This window comes from Protopterus annectens, chromosome 14.part0, assembly GCF_019279795.1.
Source record: "Protopterus annectens isolate FY-2018-M chromosome 14.part0, PAN1.0, whole genome shotgun sequence".
Taxonomy (NCBI): Eukaryota; Metazoa; Chordata; order Ceratodontiformes; family Protopteridae; genus Protopterus; species Protopterus annectens.
The window spans coordinates 150,197,730-150,211,146 of NC_056748.1; positions in this window are offsets into that span (position 1 = coordinate 150,197,730).

Here is a 13,417-nt window from a genome sequence, read left to right on the forward strand (position 1 = left end):
AGATCGTAGGTTTACCCCGGGTATCACTTCTGTGTCACTGTTAGACAGAGGCACAGTATACTAACCTCGAAAAAGGGCATAGCAAAATTAATTTAAAATGGGTGGCGAAAGCCAAACACACTCTGGCTAGGCTTATAAATGCCCTAGGGCAGATAGCCTAGTATGAACATATGAACCTATGAACCTATATGACCAGTACTACTGTATGGTACTGAAACCAGGGCAGTAAAAGCAGGCCAAATGAGGAAGCTAAAAGTGATGGGAATGAACTGTCTGAGAAGGGTGGTAGGATGCACACTGTGGGGCAGGTGAAAAAATGAGGACATAAGAGCAGAAGGCAAAGTAGCGCCAGTTGCAGAAAATATCAAAGAGAACAGATTACGGTGGTTCAGGCACATGTGCAGGAAAGCAAAAGACAATCTGGTGAAGATATGGGACAGACATGAAGAAGGTAAGAGGAAACAAGGGCATCCAGCAGAGGTGGATGGATTGTGTGAGAGAAGATCTGCAACAGTCAGGCATGAGTGTCAAAGAAGCCATGAGTGTGGCACTGAATCGAGAGAGATGGCGACAGTTAACAGGATACCCCGACCTCATGTAAAAGTAAAATAGGAAGAAGGGGTTGATGATGAATGATGATGATGTTATAGTATGAAATAGGGTACACAGAGGATCAGAAGTAATAGGAAGGTATGTATACTACTCACTTTGACCACATCAAAAAAATATTTAATAGAGCTGGACACACAGGTTGAAAATTTTTATTTAATTTCAGGATTGCATTTTAATAAAACAAAATCAAATTTTATGGTATTGAATAAAAAAGTGATTTTCTGACAGAAGACAATCAAATAACTGGCAAGCAAGTTTCCATCTTAAACTATCTAGTTATAATCTTGGGTATAAACATCGAAGAAACCCTAACTATAAAGTATAATAATATTATAAGCACAATAAAATCTAATGTAGTAAAGTGGAACAGAATGTAATTTAACCTTTGAAGATAGATTGCAACTAATAAAGATGATATTATTCCAAAAATGCTATATATAGCACAAGTCATTCCTGTGATTCCAGATAAACACTTTTTAAAATAAATAAACACATTACTATTAAAATTTCTTTGGTATCCCAATAAAAACAGACTAACTTTTACACATCACATCAGATCCTGGGAACAAGGAGGGATTAACTTTCCAGATATAGAAACTTATATTAAAGCCTCTATTTTAGAATCATTAAAATTGGATAGATCCATCTTATTCTTCCAATTGGAAAACTTTGGATACTATCATCTATACAAATGAAAATACCATTTAAAAAAAACTGTTAGACGATCCATTAATAAACCATGGCATGTCTTATGTGTCAGTTTTCAATATAATCTAACAAAACCTTCTAAATTAAAAACCATAAATGTCATGTTTAATTCATTTAGAAAATTTGTAAATTCTAACACAGAGATAAAACTTTGGATGAAATTGTTATATCATTTTAGTGTTACAAAAAACTTCCATAACAAGACACATAGAATGATTGTCACTACATGGAAAGAAAAAAATTACTTATTGGCAACAATGTATTAATAATCAAAAAGTTGTAGACAGCTAACATATAATAAAAACATATGACCTTTCTACATCAGATTGGCTCATACTTCAAAGTGTACTATTATAAACACAAGATCTATGCAGAATAATCAATAATTCCTATTTTAAAGATAGACCTACATTTATAAAATATCTGAATGAAATAATTTATAATAATCAAAACTGGGAAAACATAACTTCAAAATTATATAAAATTTTAATAAATTATAAAGTTAAAACCAATCAGAAGTTTTAGAACTTTATTACTAAAGGACATTCAATAAATTTATCCAAGGAAAATAAAACTAAAATGCTATATTGTATTAAATTAACATCTAACATGCAATTCTGGGGAATCTACACGTGGAAATGTCTGCATAGATCATTCTATACACCTAGTGAATTAGCCAAATTTAATTCTTCTAATAATGTCATATGTTGGAGATGTTTATAAATGTGTAACACAGACTGCATACACATATTTCATGATTGTATCAAAGTTAAAAAATTCTGGGAAGATATTAACAACTTGCGACAAGCTATATTTTCAGATACATTCGTGTTATCCAAGTTGTTAATATTACTGAATGTCAATGAGACTCTAGAATTGAATAATAACAATTTATATCTACTTTGGAATATACTAGCAAATGGTAGGAAATGTATTTCTAGGAAATGGAAATCTAATATTGAACCATCTTTCAAAACATTTTTAGTACTACTAAAGGAAACTGCACTGATGGAAACTAAAATAAAGGAACTAAGCATTACACCCAAGATATGGAGCAACAATCCATGGAAGAAAATATTATCTCTCACTGAGACATTAAATTTGAACTCAGACTCTTCATAATTGTAAAGGAAAAAGAGGAATGGAAAATATTATTTTTCTTTTATGTGACATCATCTTGATTAGTTTGGATAATTTTGTAATTAATTTTCAGGCCAATGTAAATGTTGTACATAGTTATCTTGTTATAATTATTAGACATTACTTAATAAGTTACATGATATATCTTAATGAAAAATCAATACAAACTTTTTTGAATAAAAAGAAAATAGGAAGGTATGCTGACAGTTTAGGAGAGGCAGACCTGACAAAAGGAAAAGTGCTGTAGTTGAGAAGAGAAACCAAAGTGTGAGCAATGTATGCCTGTGTAGGCCATGTCTGAAACAGACTACATGTAGAATTAAAGCAAAGTGCTTCAGCTTCAGAGTGAGGAAGATGAAAGCAAGAATTCAAAAAACTCGGTCTATAGAACGGTAAACCAATACATTTATTATCGACACATCCATTTTCTATAACCACTTTATGTAAAGGGTTTTCGGTGCTGTTAGATCTGATACCATTTAAATATACAAAAATACAGTATTCTCTTGCATAAGTCTAAAAATGCAGCCATATTAAAGCAGGCTCCACAATTTACATACAGTTTCAGTCAAGAATACTGATAAGAACAGAATGTGCTGTATTTTGAGTACAAACACATTGTGTTTGTATGGTACAAGGCTTGGGAGCCAAGGGTGAGAGGTATGTAAACGAGATGTTGGTTTTATTAGGAAATACTTTAGATACAGTTAGTTGAGTTACTTCGTTTGGACTGATATACAGAAAGTCTTTGCAATGCAGAAGTCAGGTCAGATATTCAGCATTCCAGAATATTCACTGATACTGTTCAGGAAGAAACAATATTATTCAGGAGAATCAAAATATACGAGCAGAACCTTTGGATATATTTAACAGCCCTGTTACTGTTTTCCAGCATTCCAAAATATTATGTTACACGGATATATTTGACATCTAACTTCACTGTACTTAAAGTGTTCCTAGCCAAATTACAGTTTGCAGACTTTATTGTGAAAGATACAAGAAGACTTGGCCCATAAAGGAGAGCTGCCACCTGGTGAGCATATGTTTGGGTAATTAACAGATAAAGGCATCCATTCCAATCTCATTCCAGTTACTTCCAGTTCAGTCCAGTATCATCCAGTTTATCACTTATTTCAGTGAGACAGAAACAATCCTGACAAACTCCAACTACAAGGTGGGAACCAATTCTGGAATGGAAAATAGTCCATCTCAGGCCATACACATTTGTGCACAGACACACTCATACTACGGATAAGTTAGGGCTTTGATCATCATGAATCTCTGGTACTGAGGAAATTATTCTATGTTGTACAACTTATAAACAAAGGTATAGCATCTAGGTACCAAGGAGGTTATGGTTCCATTATATTTGGCATTCATCAGACCTATCATTAAGTACAATTCCCCATTTTGTATATACCCAACCAAGCACATCCAACAACTGGAACGTCTACAGAAGTTTCATGCTAAAATGATATAGGAAATAAAAACATATCCTATGCAGATTGCCTCAAAAACACTATCCCTGTATTCTCTCTCCTACAGGCTGTTGAGGTGAGATCTATGCCTGGCATACAAGGCATTGCTGGACCCCACCTTGATGGACCTCCTGCATATCCGCAAAGCAAACAGCACCAGAATTACCTGTTTGAAAGACTTAACCTTGCCTGTGACATAAATTGGACCTACTGTAGAGCCAAATATGTATCCCAGAGACTATTCTTTCTCTGGAACAGGCAACCCATCCATGTGAAACAAAGTTCTTCCCTAAAGCAATTCAGCTATAACTTGGACAGTTGGAGATGGAACATGAAATTCATCCCTGATTTGGCACCTATGTCTCTAAAGGACAGAAGCAGAGTGCAAATAGTCCATCTCCCAGGCCTCTGTTTGCCAATGTTTGACCTCCCAAGCCCCTGCTTACATTTACCAAGGGTACCAGAACTTGTCAGAGATTTGGGATGCATGGCTAGGCTTAAAAAGGCCCCAGTGGTCATTAGCCTAGTACACACCTATGAACCTATTACCAATGAATCTACCAGCATCAATTTGCTATATATTATGACAAAAAGAAAACCCAACAAAAAACCTTTGAGAACAGAAGGAAACCCTGCAAATTATACCAAGGAGACACTTCATTTAAGAAAGCACATCAGAGATGCCATGACAGCAGTATTAACCCTGCACTAATGTCTTACCTCTGACCCTCACCCTGTGTCTTTAATTAATTTATGGAAGACAGGAGAGATGTCAATGACAGATGTACTGTAAGTTATTTCAGAATTTTTTCTTTATGTCCTAACTCATATGGCCTGAGATAGGCAGTGATTTGTATGCAGTGACCACAGTGCGGGCCATTGCATTCAGTGTGTGCCTTCTCTAGTTCTCTACCACAGCCATGATACTTGATGTTATGTGTCCAACAAATGGGAAAAATAAATGTTGACTTAAATCTTTAAACACACTGAATTGCAAAACTATTTGTTGCAGTTTTAAAGAATTTTCGCAATAGGATAAGCTCCTTTACGTCCGACATGCTGTATTATACAAGAAATATAATTTAATACAATCAGGAAGGTGAATCAAAGAATACATACATGTATGCATGACCCCTAAAAATGTGTTTGAAAACAGCCCAGAGGAAAGTGTGAAAGGTTCAAAATCATGGGCAAAATTTAAGCTTTACTCTTGTTACCAAAGCAATGGATGAAGGTAAAACAGTTCACACCACATTACCTTGACCTGGCCAAGCCTTTTGACACAATCCCCTACTCAGGTGTAGTACAAAAGATGAACAATGTAGGAGCAAACACTTACATCACCAGCTGCACTGATGAATAATGTAGGAGTAAACACTTACATCACCAGCTGCACTGATGAATAATGTAGGAACAAACACTTACATCACCAGCTGCACTGATGAATAATGTAGGAACAAACACTTACATCACCAGCTGCACTGATGAATAATGTAGGAACAAACACTTACATCACCAGCTGCACTGATGAATAATGTAGGAACAAACACTTACATCACCAGCTGCACTGATGAATAATGTAGGAGCAAACACTTACATCACCAGCTGCACTGATGAATAATGTAGGAACAAACACTTACATCACCAGCTGCACTGATGAATAATGTAGGAGCAAACACTTACATCACCAGCTGCACTGATGAATAATGTAGGAACAAACACTTACATCACCAGCTGCACTGATGAATAATGTAGGAACAAACACTTACATCACCAGCTGCACTGATGAATAATGTAGGAACAAACACTTACATCACCAGCTGCACTGATGAATAATGTAGGAACAAACACTTACATCACCAGCTGCACTGATGAATAATGTAGGAGCAAACACTTACATCACCAGCTGCACTGATGAATAATGTAGGAGCAAACACTTACATCACCAGCTGCACTGATGAATAATGTAGGAACAAACACTTACATCACCAGCTGCACTGATGAATAATGTAGGAACAAACACTTACATCACCAGCTGCACTGATGAATAATGTAGGAACAAACACTTACATCACCAGCTGCACTGATGAATAATGTAGGAACAAACACTTACATCACCAGCTGCACTGATGAATAATGTAGGAGCAAACACTTACATCACCAGCTGCACTGATGAATAATGTAGGAGCAAACACTTACATCACCAGCTGCACTGATGAATAATGTAAGAGCAAACACTTACATCACCAGCTGCACTGATGAATAATGTAGGAACAAACACTTACATCACCAGCTGCACTGATGAATAATGTAGGAACAAACACTTACATCACCAGCTGCACTGATGAATAATGTAGGAGCAAACACTTACATCACCAGCTGCACTGATGAATAATGTAGGAGCAAACACTTACATCACCAGCTGCACTGATGAATAATGTAGGAACAAACACTTACATCACCAGCTGCACTGATGAATAATGTAGGAACAAACACTTACATCACCAGCTGCACTGATGAATAATGTAGGAACAAACACTTACATCACCAGCTGCACTGATGAATAATGTAGGAACAAACACTTACATCACCAGCTGCACTGATGAATAATGTAGGAGCAAACACTTACATCACCAGCTGCACTGATGAATAATGTAGGAACAAACACTTACATCACCAGCTGCACTGATGAATAATGTAGGAACAAACACTTACATCACCAGCTGCACTGATGAATAATGTAGGAGCAAACACTTACATCACCAGCTGCACTGATGAATAATGTAGGAGCAAACACTTACATCACCAGCTGCACTGATGAATAATGTAGGAACAAACACTTACATCACCAGCTGCACTGATGAATAATGTAGGAGCAAACACTTACATCACCAGCTGCACTGATGAATAATGTAGGAACAAACACTTACATCACCAGCTGCACTGATGAATAATGTAGGAACAAACACTTACATCACCAGCTGCACTGATGAATAATGTAGGAACAAACACTTACATCACCAGCTGCACTGATGAATAATGTAGGAACAAACACTTACATCACCAGCTGCACTGATGAATAATGTAGGAACAAACACTTACATCACCAGCTGCACTGATGAATAATGTAGGAACAAACACTTACATCACCAGCTGCACTGATGAATAATGTAGGAACAAACACTTACATCACCAGCTGCACTGATGAATAATGTAGGAACAAACACTTACATCACCAGCTGCACTGATGAATAATGTAGGAACAAACACTTACATCACCAGCTGCACTGATGAATAATGTAGGAACAAACACTTACATCACCAGCTGCACTGATGAATAATGTAGGAACAAACACTTACATCACCAGCTGCACTGATGAATAATGTAGGAACAAACACTTACATCACCAGCTGCACTGATGAATAATGTAGGAACAAACACTTACATCACCAGCTGCACTGATGAATAATGTAGGAACAAACACTTACATCACCAGCTGCACTGATGAATAATGTAGGAACAAACACTTACATCACCAGCTGCACTGATGAATAATGTAGGAACAAACACTTACATCACCAGCTGCACTGATGAATAATGTAGGAGCAAACACTTACATCACCAGCTGCACATCACCAGCTGCACTGATGAATAATGTAGGAGCAAACACTTACATCACCAGCTGCACTGATGAATAATGTAGGAACAAACACTTACATCACCAGCTGCACTGATGAATAATGTAGGAACAAACACTTACATCACCAGCTGCACTGATGAATAATGTAGGAACAAACACTTACATCACCAGCTGCACTGATGAATAATGTAGGAACAAACACTTACATCACCAGCTGCACTGATGAATAATGTAGGAACAAACACTTACATCACCAGCTGCACTGATGAATAATGTAGGAACAAACACTTACATCACCAGCTGCACTGATGAATAATGTAGGAACAAACACTTACATCACCAGCTGCACTGATGAATAATGTAGGAACAAACACTTACATCACCAGCTGCACTGATGAATAATGTAGGAACAAACACTTACATCACCAGCTGCACTGATGAATAATGTAGGAACAAACACTTACATCACCAGCTGCACTGATGAATAATGTAGGAACAAACACTTACATCACCAGCTGCACTGATGAATAATGTAGGAACAAACACTTACATCACCAGCTGCACTGATGAATAATGTAGGAACAAACACTTACATCACCAGCTGCACTGATGAATAATGTAGGAACAAACACTTACATCACCAGCTGCACTGATGAATAATGTAGGAACAAACACTTACATCACCAGCTGCACTGATGAATAATGTAGGAACAAACACTTACATCACCAGCTGCACTGATGAATAATGTAGGAACAAACACTTACATCACCAGCTGCACTGATGAATAATGTAGGAACAAACACTTACATCACCAGCTGCACTGATGAATAATGTAGGAACAAACACTTACATCACCAGCTGCACTGATGAATAATGTAGGAACAAACACTTACATCACCAGCTGCACTGATGAATAATGTAGGAGCAAACACTTACATCACCAGCTGCACTGATGAATAATGTAGGAACAAACACTTACATCACCAGCTGCACTGATGAATAATGTAGGAACAAACACTTACATCACCAGCTGCACTGATGAATAATGTGAGAACAAACACTTACATCACCAGCTGCACTGATGAATAATGTAGGAACAAACACTTACATCACCAGCTGCACTGATGAATAATGTAGGAACAAACACTTACATCACCAGCTGCACTGATGAATAATGTAGGAACAAACACTTACATCACCAGCTGCACTGATGAATAATGTAGGAACAAACACTTACATCACCAGCTGCACTGCTGAATAATGTAGGAACAAACACTTACATCACCAGCTGCACTGATGAATAATGTAGGAACAAACACTTACATCACCAGCTGCACTGATGAATAATGTAGGAACAAACACTTACATCACCAGCTGCACTGATGAATAATGTAGGAACAAACACTTACATCACCAGCTGCACTGATGAATAATGTAGGAACAAACACTTACATCACCAGCTGCACTGATGAATAATGTAGGAACAAACACTTACATCACCAGCTGCACTGATGAATAATGTAGGAACAAACACTTACATCACCAGCTGCACTGATGAATAATGTAGGAACAAACACTTACATCACCAGCTGCACTGATGAATAATGTAGGAACAAACACTTACATCACCAGCTGCACTGATGAATAATGTAGGAACAAACACTTACATCACCAGCTGCACTGATGAATAATGTAGGAACAAACACTTACATCACCAGCTGCACTGATGAATAATGTAGGAGCAAACACTTACATCACCAGCTGCACTGATGAATAATGTAGGAACAAACACTTACATCACCAGCTGCACTGATGAATAATGTAGGAACAAACACTTACATCACCAGCTGCACTGATGAATAATGTAGGAACAAACACTTACATCACCAGCTGCACTGATGAATAATGTAGGAGCAAACACTTACATCACCAGCTGCACTGATGAATAATGTAGGAGCAAACACTTACATCACCAGCTGCACTGATGAATAATGTAGGAACAAACACTTACATCACCAGCTGCACTGATGAATAATGTAGGAGCAAACACTTACATCACCAGCTGCACTGATGAATAATGTAGGAGCAAACACTTACATCACCAGCTGCACTGATGAATAATGTAGGAGCAAACACTTACATCACCAGCTGCACTGATGAATAATGTAGGAACAAACACTTACATCACCAGCTGCACTGATGAATAATGTAGGAACAAACACTTACATCACCAGCTGCACTGATGAATAATGTAGGAGCAAACACTTACATCACCAGCTGCACTGATGAATAATATAGGAGCAAACACTTACATCACCAGCTGCACTGATGAATAATGTAGGAACAAACACTTACATCACCAGCTGCACTGATGAATAATGTAGGAACAAACACTTACATCACCAGCTGCACTGATGAATAATGTAGGAGCAAACACTTACATCACCAGCTGCACTGATGAATAATGTAGGAGCAAACACTTACATCACCAGCTGCACTGATGAATAATGTAGGAACAAACACTTACATCACCAGCTGCACTGATGAATAATGTAGGAGCAAACACTTACATCACCAGCTGCATTGCCAACTTGGCTCACAGGATGCAGGAGATCAAAACAAGGGAAGAGAACAGTCACCAATGGAGTCCCCCAGGGTTAGGTGCTGAGACTTTTTCTGTTTGGCATATACATCTCAAAAGTAAAAGGAAATACCAAAGGGCTTTGGCCAGCTAAGTATGAGATGACTGCAAGCTAGGAGAAGTTATTGAATCCCCAAATGACTTAACCATCATGCAGAAGGTTTGTCCCAAATAATAACTGATGTCAAAATCATGACAATGCCCTCTGAGAAGTGATCCAATTGTTTGGGATTTGGTTATTGTGTGTACAGTGACCTAACTTTTGACCAACATCTGCCCAGAGTCATACGAAAGCCTTTCTATATTGCACAGCTTATAAACAAATTGATAATGACTAGATCTAGAAATGTTGTTGTCCCCCTTTACAAAGCCCTCATTATGTCAATCATTTTGTATAATGCCCACTTTGGCATGTACCTGTCCAGCCCCATGCAACAACTGGAATACCTTCAGAGATACCTTACTAAAAGGATACAGGTTCTAAACAATAGGTCTTGCATGGACCACCTCAAAGATTTATTACTATACTCAGTATCCTACAGAGTGCTTAGAGGTGACATGTCTGGCATACAAAGCATCCTCTGACATAATACAGAGGGACCTACTGAACATCAACGAGTCAAATGGCACCAGAAATATTCAGTCCAGGTATCTAAACTGAATGTTGTGGAGAGATGGATATATATCACAGAGGCTACCACTGTTCCAGAACAGACTATCCATAAAAATAAAGCAAAGCTCATCCATCCATATTCAAATGCAACTTGGATCTAAGGATGGGTAATAGAAAATGTACTCCAGTATTTCCCCTCATGCCACAAATGGATAGAGGCAGTTCCTAAATGCTGCATCCCTTACATGGCTCCCTCAAACTATCTATGGTGCGATCACAGTTGTTCTCACTAGGGCTAATACACAATTATCAGCCATGGGGATAGCTAAGACCAATCAGAAAATGTTAATTCAAGCACCAAAAGGGAATTGGCTAAGCTTAAAATGTCCTCCAAGTGAACCTATGTTGTGGTAGCAAATAGTTATAAAAAAATTACCCTTTTTAGTTCACTATGTGCCCCTGTCACCCTCCGCGCCCCCCCCCCCAGTATTTAACAGCTTCCGGCGCCTATGACTGGAATGGTTCCATCACTACCTTTCAGCTCACAAGCAGAGAAATGGAAAATTATTTCTCCTTCTTTTGTCTGCAACTTTTGGCATCCCACGGGATCTGTAGTAGGCCTCATGCTTTTCAAAATATCCATCATAACCTCTACACTACTACAAGAAATGCTACTCTATATTAAAATGCTGATGACTCAACTCTAATCTCCTGTCAAATGCCCCCCCCCGTAAACTCTAAGACCTTATACAACAATCCATCTACTTGACTGAAACATGATTAAATCATTCACAACTACTTCTAAACCCTAAATAAATAAATAAATTCTGTTCTTTATACATCTCTAGCAAAGCAACACTATTCACTCTTGTCAACACCATGACAGAACAAGTAAATCACACAAAGCTACTGAGTGTCATCATAGATGACCTGTTGAAATTTGACCATTATGTATCACAAGTGGTTAAAAAAACTCATCAAAAACGAGATACATTATACAGAGTAAATAGAGATTTAATATGGTGCAATATTTACGCAAAGGAGAAAGCAAAATTAATCAATACAGAAAAAGCAGCACCAGACATATCTGAAGAGAAATAAAAGCAAATGCATCCAGATATGGGAAATTTTACAATAAAAAAATAATACGGAAACAAAGAGGACAAGTAGGGAAGAGGGTTATTAAAGGAGGGGGTAAAGAAACAGAAACTGAGGTTATGGATTACCTGTGAGGTAAAAGATTTAGTGTAGAAAATCTAACTGATAACACCACAAGGAATAGAATCATGAATCCCGAAATTAAGGAGAAACCAGTGGGGCTGGAAACATCTGATCAGTTGCCATATGAAGATGCTTTGGAGCCTTCCATAGGAAACCAGTACAAAAGCTCCGTTGGAGTTGTACAGCAACAGAAAAAACAGGAAACTGGCAACTTCAACGCAGTCAGTGTTGTGGAGTGATAGGCCAGTGAGAGCTCCCATATGAAAGCGCAACGGATGACACAGGATGAAATGAAGAGAATGTGTCACCAGAAGACGCTCTGGAATTTTCTGTAGCATGCCCACAGGAAATGGAGAACAAAGAATGTGCCCTCAGTTTGGAAGAGTTGCTTGATTTAATAGAGATGAACAGACATATTAAGATCAATGAAAGAAATAGACTACAGAAAGTTAACAAGATCCAAAATTTTCAGAAGTTTGATAAAACAAATGAACACAGTAATTAGCAAGGGCTGTTCGCAGAAACTCATAGAAAATAACAGAAGTAAATAGGATATATTACCATGCAGATAAATTAATAACATATAAAGTTTTACCACAAAAGCACAGGGCAGTAAGGGAAAGGAAGGGGAGAAATCAAAGGCCATCATGGAAGCATTGAACAGAGAAAACTATAAAGCAATTAAGACACGAAGTGTCATTGTGGAAGAGTACAGAAGATGGAACAAATTAACAAAAATACTCAGAAAAATAGACAAGATAAAAGCAATGCGTAGTATCAGAGCAAATCAGGATCTATCATATACTATTGCAAATAATAAACTAAAAATATCAGCACGGGCAGAAAAATGTAAGATATGCAAATGAATATAAATAAAAAGTACAAAATAAACAATTTATTGATGACCCAAAAAGTTTTATAGATAATTGAGAAACAAGGCAAAAATAATTGAAACACCACCCAAAACAGAAAAAATAGATACATTTTGGAGAATTATCTATGAAGATCCTGTGGAACATAACAAAGATGCTGAATGGATAGAAGTAGTAAAAGAAATAATAAGAAATTTAAAGGTACAGGATGTGAAATGGGATGAAGTAACAGCCAGAGAAATAGAAACAAAATTAAGAAAAGCTCCTAATTGGAAAACCACAGACCCAGATGCACTACCTAACTTCTGGCTAAAAGTGTTATCATCTTTACATGAAGATTTATCTTTGAGTAAGTACTATTTATATGCGCTCCCCGAACAGACACCAACCTGGTTAACAACAGGAAAAACAATGCTCCCACTTAAGAGCAAACCGCAGGCTATACTAAAAAAACTATAGACCAATAACTTGCCTTCCAACGATGTATAAA